Source organism: Lactuca saligna, chromosome 2, assembly GCF_052625555.1.
Source record: "Lactuca saligna cultivar CGN05327 chromosome 2, ASM5262555v1, whole genome shotgun sequence".
In the NCBI taxonomy this organism is placed as follows: Eukaryota; Viridiplantae; Streptophyta; class Magnoliopsida; order Asterales; family Asteraceae; genus Lactuca; species Lactuca saligna.
In genome coordinates, this window is record NC_136418.1 from 104883659 (window position 1) to 104892539 (window position 8881).

The window sequence follows — 8881 nt, forward strand, 5'->3', positions numbered from 1 at the left end:
TTGATCAGGCTATGCCATTCCCAGGACTGACCATATATCCCCGCGCTTACCTGTGATATTTAACAATCGTAATACTTTTGTTCTTGTCGTTGTGACACTGGTTTTAGTATGAATGTAGACTAGTATACTTAATTAAATATTTTAGTATTTTAAGTATAGACTCTTGGTCAGAATGTTTTTGATCCCAACTAGGTTTATAGTTTAGTATATCTTTTATGGGTTGATATACTTGATTCACTATAAACAATACTCTGATACCAATCTGTCACACCCCAAAACCAAGAACAGCGGAAACGTTCTGGGGCGGAGGACGTCATGTAATGTATCACAACACAGTAAATGTAAATAAGCAAACAACATCATCCATTGCATTAAATATATAATTTTAATACAATCGTGTTCTGTACAGTATAGACACCAAAAATAATGTATATCAAAATAATAAGATGAGTCTTGGATGCGCTCCATCTTCTCAAAAGCTGGCCTCGGTACCTGTCTACTAATGACCTGAGAATACAAGTTATTTTGAAAGAGTTTATCAGCATTAAGCTGGTGAGTTCATAAGTATTTTAGTGTCGGTATTTGTCATCCAAAAATGTTTGAACATGTATCAAGTGTAAGTTTGTAAAATGTATGTAAAGGTTTGCAATTGTTTGTAAAAGTTTGAATCTCTCAGAAAAACCTATATTTTCTATTAAAGTAGCCTTCTACCAAGGCTTAACTGTTTTGTATGCTCGTTTGATGTAAAAGTGTGTGATTTCCCAAGTGTAACTATCATTTAACAAAATATAGTTTGTACATTAACGTTTAAGTGAGGCTATCACTAAAATATGTAATGGGTAAATCATTGTAGAACTGTAGTCTTGTATTATAAGAACTACTGCTGTACTAACTACCTTAAACCAGATTTATATTAAGGCGTTATGTGATAAATTGCACCATACTATCGACTAGTAACAACGACATAATGAATGGTCGTAATAACGGAATGACGTTTGGCACCCGCAGACCTGCAGGTCCGGCTGTAGCTAGTAGCAACGTGTAGGATTGTCAATCCAGTATAGATCTATACGCAAACTCACGCTCTCCCTCCAAGAGAATTCTGGCTACAACTCGAGCCATGACATTTAAGTCATGCTCCGATTTAAATCACAATAATTAACGTGTTCATGTATATGTAAGGTTTCTCGTTCTAGTATAGTTGTATATGTACTGTTTCTAGCATAGTTGTATATGTATTGTTTCTAGTATAGTTGTATATGTATTGTTTCTAGTCTGACTGTATATGTATTGTTTCTAGTATAGTTGTATATGTGTCGTTTCTAGTATAGTTGTATACGTATTTTTTCTAGTATAGTTGTATATGTAATGTATTACTCCGATGGTAACTAGCTATTGATGTACTGATAAATATGAATATGGAAGTACTTTTATGTCTATACGTGTATATATGATATATAACTAATATTGAAACGACCTTTGGATGGTCACCCGAAATCCCATCAGACCACATCTCAGTGCGCGAAAAGGAAATAGGGCGGATGGCCTTCCTAAGCCCTTTAAACATTACTTATATATCTATACATATATCGACATGCAATTTATAAGAAGTAAAAACAAAGTTTAATAAAAGCATTTGATAAGTAAAAGAGTTTGTAAAACATTTTGAAGTAAAACAGTTTGAACAGTGATAAAATCATTGGTTTTCTAGTTATTAATCACATGTGATTAATGCAATCACATGTGATTGATGCAATAACTATAAGTATTTAACTTGTATCCCCCCCCATAAAGTATTTAAAACATTTAAAAGTATTTAAAAGGTTGATTAAAGGGGTATGAACTCACTTGTGGTGAGTAGATTGAATTGATGTATCGGGTACCGTGCTAGGTGGCAAACGGAGACTTGTTCACACGTTCAAGCCTAGTTATCATATAATGAGCATATATATAACTAATTAGCCAAATAATAACTTAACAAAGTAAGTTAAGACACTTAGGAACATGTATACACTTTATATAAGTGTTATGGGTCCTAATGGTTGCATCTAAGTTGATACGGGACAAGGCAAAAGGGGTTTAATGCACCAATGACCTTGTATATAAGTTCACCACCCAACAAACCCCACCCTTTGGAGTTTACGGCCGTGAACCCATGAGTTTACTACCGCGAACTCCTCACATGGTTGTTTTGGGTGTTTTGAAGTGTTATCTTGATCCTAGAATAAGTCTAGCCTTGTTGGAATAATCCTTGAAGTAGTTTAAGGCCTTGGAATGCTCCTTTGGGGAGTTTATGGCCAAAGGACCATATCCCCTAGAGTTTACGGCCGTAAACTCCTATGGGGTGTTGGTTTTAATTCATTTGAGGTCCTTGCACCTGTAGGATAGCTTCTATGTTTTTATCTAAGGCTAAAGGGGACATTAGGCACACTTTTGTGTCATTACTTGGAGTTTACGGCCCAAGATATGTTCCTTGGCCATAAACTCCCTTTAAGGGATGGTTTTGATGTCTTTTACTCCCCATTCAAGTCCTATGTGTTCAAGGGTAATTGTCTTAAAGCCTTAGGGGTGTTTAGGGTGCATTTTACCCTTAGAAAAGGGGTTTACGGCCCAAGAGATATTCTTGGCCGTAAACTCCTATAAATCTATGATTTTGAAGTGTTTTGAAGTCCAAAATAGCTGCAAGCATTATAGGGCAATTGTCCTTAGGCTTAAGGGGTGGTTTAGGGCACTTATAGCCCTTAAAAAGGGGTTTACGGCCCAAGAAATGTCCTTGGCCGTAAACTCCTATTACATGTGTTTCTTGAATGATTTCTAGCCTCTAATGATCATACACTAAGTCCTTAACTAGTTGCTTAACAAGAAAATGGGACTAGGTAGCCTTTAGGCTTCATTTTGGAGTTTACTCCCCAAGAACGTTCTTGGGCGGTAAACTCCCGGATCTTGCATTTTAGACGTGTAAATGATGTTATAAAGCATATAACAAGTATTGAAACACATTTAGGAAAGTAGACTCACAATCCGGGATGAAAACCCGAAGATCCGTCAGAGAGAATTGGCTTTTCTCTAGTTGGAATTGCGAATAATGAATTAATACTTGTTACTTATTACCAGTTGACAAGAACAAATATGAATTCTATTAACTCATTAACTAAAATGATAAAACCCTAGCTAAGTGATCAGACTAAAAAGAATTAGAAATCAAACACTCATTAAGTTCAAAACTAAAAATACTAGATAGAAGCACATAAAGAAAATCAAATCTAATAATTGATCACATGAAAAGTACTAGTCTAATTCAAAAGAGAAAACTAGGATTTAGCCAGACATAGCTAAAAACGAATCTAAACTAATAAAAAAACACATTAACTGAATAATTTCTAAACTAGTGTATGAAATGATTCACAGTCTTCTGATCTTCAAAAATCACTGAAATTTATCAAAAATCGCTTTAAAAGGGTATTTCGTCGTCTAGAACCGTCTCCCCTTCAAATCTTATTAGGAGGGTCATATTTATACGCAAGACAGAAGCTCCTGAAATAAGTTTTTAAAAAACGTGATCGTAGATATGGGGATTTTTCCATATTTGTCAGTAAATGATGTACGATGCTATTTATGAAGTTTCGGGAGATGCATCACAAAAACGCGATTTCAGAAGTGAATATATTGTTGCAAAAATTGATTTTTTTTTCTTCCAGGTGACTTTTTTAACCTTTCAAAACTTCGACCAACAAATGTAATTGTAGAAATCAAATATGAGATCGCATTTTTGGCTTTTTAACATGTTTCAGTCAAGATTCATCAGTTTAAGTAAACATACATTTCGTCAGAAAATTTTTCTAGTTTTCGAAACATTTTGAATCTCGTCAATCGAAGTTACGAATCATGAGTTATGATCAAAGTACTGACATGGGTTCAAAGTTATCAATAACATCCTTTAGGCTTTAGAATGTAGCAATTTATCTCTGCAAAATGAATTCGGTCGAATGTTTCTTGACCAAAATAGCCTATAAGAATTCCTCAGAATCCTTTATAAGTTCCAAGCTCCATTTAACTCAAATGTACCATCAAATGCATCCAAAGCTGCTCTTAAAATACTACTCCACTTGAATTATCTGAAAGTGACATAAAAATGTTAGTAGTACGCGAATTCTAATATAAAACATGACCTGAAAATTATGTAAACTAATGACATGTAAATGTAGAAATTATGATGTTAAATGCTAATAAAAACTACACTAAAAGATGCATAAAATTACATCTATCAATAAGACCATATTTATACCTGATTAGGAAACACCTACAAACCCTAATTAAAAATAAAATAATATTATTTCAAATAAGACAGTTATTTAGTTCCTTGATTATCTATATTAAGGTTTCCAAAAGCTCCAAAAAAAGCCTCCAAAAAGTCCAACAGAGGAAGGTTATTGAACTTTTCATTTGCTCAACTTTTAAACACTTACAACTATAATCCTTAGTTTTTAACTAATTCTAATCAATCCAAAATTGATTTCAAATTAATTATAATTAATTATATAACTATTTCTAATATATATATATATATATATATATATATATATATATATATATATATATATATATATATATATAAATTATTCATCTCTCTCCTATAATCAACCTAAGCAATTTTTTGGTGATGAAGACAACTTAAAAATGACTTATTTTTATTCATTAATATTATACAAATTTAATTAGGATCATAGATCTTTCATTGATTGTTTTAATCTTTCTAAGCTTTGCAAAATGATCATTGATAAGAAATGATTTTAGTTTATTCAAATCTAAAACTGTTTACATTGCTAATTTTGTACTTTAATTTGAGTATATAATTAGACTATCCTTGAATAAAACTCTTTAATAAACCCGTAATACTTTCTTGGTTGCAGTAAGACTGGTTTAGATAGAATAGGAGGAGATATTTTTCTCTACGTGGTCAACAAAAGCCAAAAAAAAAAAAAAAAAGATTGCAAATCAATGGGGAAAAGTGGAGGAGGATCGAAATATTCACTGGATAAGATGGAATGGTGCTTTGTAGGGATGAGCAACAGGACCGAACCGGTCGGAACCGGCCCGAACCGGACCGGAACCGGGAACCGGCTTCGGCCGAAATCAAGAACCGAACCGGTCCGGTGGTTCTACCGGTTCCGGTTATACCGGTTCTCGGTTCTTACCGGTTCTTGTCGTGTCTTCAAATTTTGGAACCGGTCCTCGAAAAATAGCATCATACGGTTCTGGTTTTTGCCGGTTCTACCGGTTTTTGCGGGTTCCTACCGGTTTCCGGTTTCAAAAATCCACAAAAATAACGTCCCGGTTCCGGCCCGACCGTTTCCATCGGTATCCGGTTCCGGTGCCGGTTCCGATTCCGGTACCGGTTCCAGCAGGTTCCCCGATCTATATGCTCATCCCTAGTGCTTCGGCTAATAGGAAAAAAAATGAGGTCTGAATGTCGGTTCTTTGGAGGCCTTTATTTAGGTTCTTATTTACAAATAGAAGTGGAACTTCCATAATTGTAATAAAAATATTTGGACCAACGGGGTGAAGATTTGTTATGGTCGGCATAGAGCTTTTGGTATGGACATAGAAACTACGGTTTTGAAGAGGTGTATTTGGTACAAAATTATAAGTACAATCAATAATCTTTATGACTAAAACATTATTAATTTAATTTCCGTTTAAATAAATTTTAAAAATGATGAAAGAAGAGCTTTTTGGCAAAACATTTAAATTGGAGATAACTTGTTAAAGGTCAAGTTTTCCAAATTGTTTATACTAGAAATTGTTCAGAATTGGACCTTTAAACGAAGATGGAATGGTTCATGGTTCAAATGGGCTTGGAGTACACCGATTCTTGGTGGCACGTTACTTGCTCATGTACAACAATTAGAACATATGATCCGTGGAAAACAACTCACGAGTACGTAACATGACATTTGGGAATGGAACCTTCGTGGTAATGTTGAATTTTTTGTTGAAATTCGGAAACACGTTACTGTAAAATGTGTAAAATGGCTTCTGGGTGGCAATAGGGAGACTACATGGATTAAATTTGTTCCTCAAAAAATCAATGTTTTCTATTGAAGACTTATGTTCAATCGATTGCCTAGTCGTATCAATATCGATGAAAAAAGCATTGACATCCCTTCGGTTGGTTTCGGCATTTGTAATGCAGAAATGGAAGACTCAAATCATTAGTTCATCTCGTGTCAAGTTGTAAAGGATTTGTGGATATTTTTGACAAGATGGTGTAATCTTTCCTTTGTGGATCTTAGCAACATTGGTGAGATGATACATTGGATTGATTTAGTTACATTATCGAAGTCCGAATGTGTAGAAATGGAATCGATAATTATGATTATCGAGTGGCATATATGCATGAGCGGTCCTAGAGTGGGGGCAGTTGCCCCCCACAACAAAAAAAAAATCATTAAAAAATAGGTTTTCTTTACAAAAAAATATATTTTAACCCTTCAAGATTATATATTTTGACCATCAAAAAAATTTACCCCCCATAAAAAAGTTTTAAAAAAAAAATTGCCCCGTCTTTGGAAAATTCTTGGATCGCCCCTGCTTACATTTCAAAACGACATTCTCTTGAACAACGAAACCTAAGAAGGAATCAGTTGGGTGGTTGACAGTTTAATCGACTATTTCTATTATTGTTTGGTGATGTCGATCAATAGTAGATTTAACATTTGTTGGATGTTACTTTTGGCATTTAGCCCTATTTTGTCTATAACGTTAGATTTTTACTGACTTTTTCTTTTTTTCGTTAATAAAAAAATAGCCCTAAAAAAGAATATTATAACAGGTTGATGTATGCTCTTTTTTTTAATTATTTCTTTGTTAAGCTTTTGGATCCTTTTTCAACAGGTTCAATTAATATTCTACCTCTTGATCTTGGAAGCAAGGGGTTATCGCATTCAAATGATTCCTTAAATAAATAATGTATCTTTAGATGATAAAGTATTTTACTTGAATAATTTATAATAAAACGACACCAAGTGAGAACAATAGTTTTTTTAAAATATAGATGTAAATTATGTAATCACCATACTAAGCAAATACTAATCAATTAAGTGTGCATCAACGTCGACTTCTATACTGTAAACGGAATCACCATGATCGGACGACATATCCTTCTCGTTTCACGACACGACTACGGCCATCTCAACCCAACTATTGAGCTCGCCAGGAACTTCAGACTCGCCGGTGCACAAGTAACCGTTGCCACCAACGTCAGCGGCTTCCACAAGCTTAAATCTCTACCTTCCCTCGACGGTTTTTCTATTGCTTCCTTCTCCGACGGCCATGACGACGATATCAACGCAGCCAAGGTCCCCGGCTACATCCATGACCTAAGGCGAATGGGCTCGGAGAGTCTTGCAGGTCTTATTCGAACTTTTTCCGAAAGCGGCAACCAGGTAACCGTGCTAGTCTACACCCTCTTCCTACCTTGGGTGGCGATGGTTGCGCGTGAGGTCAACGTGCCGTCTGCTATCCTCCTCATCCAATCCGCGACTTGTTTTTCGATTTATAACCATTTCTGCAACCGTCGTGATGGTATTGTCGTTGTCAACAAAGATATTGAAACCTCGATATCTCTACAATTACCAGGAGTGCCTTTGTTAAAATGGTGTGATTTTCCGACGTTTGTGTTGCCCAGTAGTCCGTATTTTTCCGATATGGTTTCTGTTTGTCAAGAACACCTGAAATTTCTTGAGGATGATCCAAATCCACGCGTACTTGTGAACACTATGAATGGTTTAGAGCCTGATTCCCTACAAACTATCGTCAACGCCGTTGTTGTTGGCCCACTGGTTTCGTCTTCTTTCACCGGTGATCAGGGTTCGTATTTTCAATGGTTAGATTCAAAACCAGAAAACTCGGTGATATACGTTTCATATGGGAGCACGGCGGTGCTAAGCAGAGCTCAAAAGGAAGAGTTACTACGTGGATTAATGGAATCATGCCGGCCATTTTTGTTGGTTTTACGTGACGATGGTGAAGAGGAAGACGAAGAGATAAAGGAATTGAAGAAGAAAATAGGAGACGATGGGTTGGTAGTGGGGTGGTGTTCACAAACAGAGGTTCTGAGACACGGTGCTGTTGGGTGTTTTGTGACGCATTGTGGGTGGAATTCGACATTGGAGAGTATGGTGGCCGGAGTGGCAGTTGTGGCCTGTCCACAGTTTGCCGATCAGACAACGAATGCAAAGATGGTGGAGGAGGTGTGGGGGAATGGCGTTAGAGCGGTGGTGGATGAGAAAATGGTGGTGAGTAGAGAAGAGATTAAGAGGTGTTTGGAAGTGGTGATGGGAGGCGGCGATACGGCGGAAGAAATAAAGAAGTGTGTTGAGAAATGGAAAAAGGTTGCCATGGAATCAGCCAAAGATGGTGGTTCTTCAAAGATAAATCTAAAACTATTTTTGGAAAGCATTTCATAGAACTAATAAATATTTATAATTTAATAAATGATTATCAAACCTTTTAATTCAACTAAACTTTTTTGTATCTATCTATGTTCAGACATGTATTTTAGGTGGTTGTTCGTTTGTTCCAATTTCGCTCATGCTAAGCTCTTCTTCGCGACATATACCGATCGACTCCAATATTCGTTTCCTTTATTTGCTTTTTTTTTTCCAATCTTCAATGCAATAGGTTTTTACGCACAAACAAATCAAATTCATCACTTATGCTAAATGTATTGAAGAAATTTACGGATTAGCCCACATTATACTTTTATATACTACAAAAAGGATAGTACTAATAGGGAAGGGCATATGGTGGTCAATTACGGGTTATTCCACATTATACTTTTATATACTACAAAAAGGATACTAATAGGGAAGGGCATATG

At 35.6% G+C, this 8881-nt stretch overlaps 1 pseudogene; it reads left to right on the forward strand.

Moving 5' to 3' along the window:
- Nucleotides 1-7076: 7076 nt before the first annotated feature.
- Nucleotides 7077-8576, forward strand: LOC145028986 (UDP-glycosyltransferase 75C1 pseudogene; annotated as a pseudogene).
- Nucleotides 8577-8881: the final 305 nt, after the last annotated feature.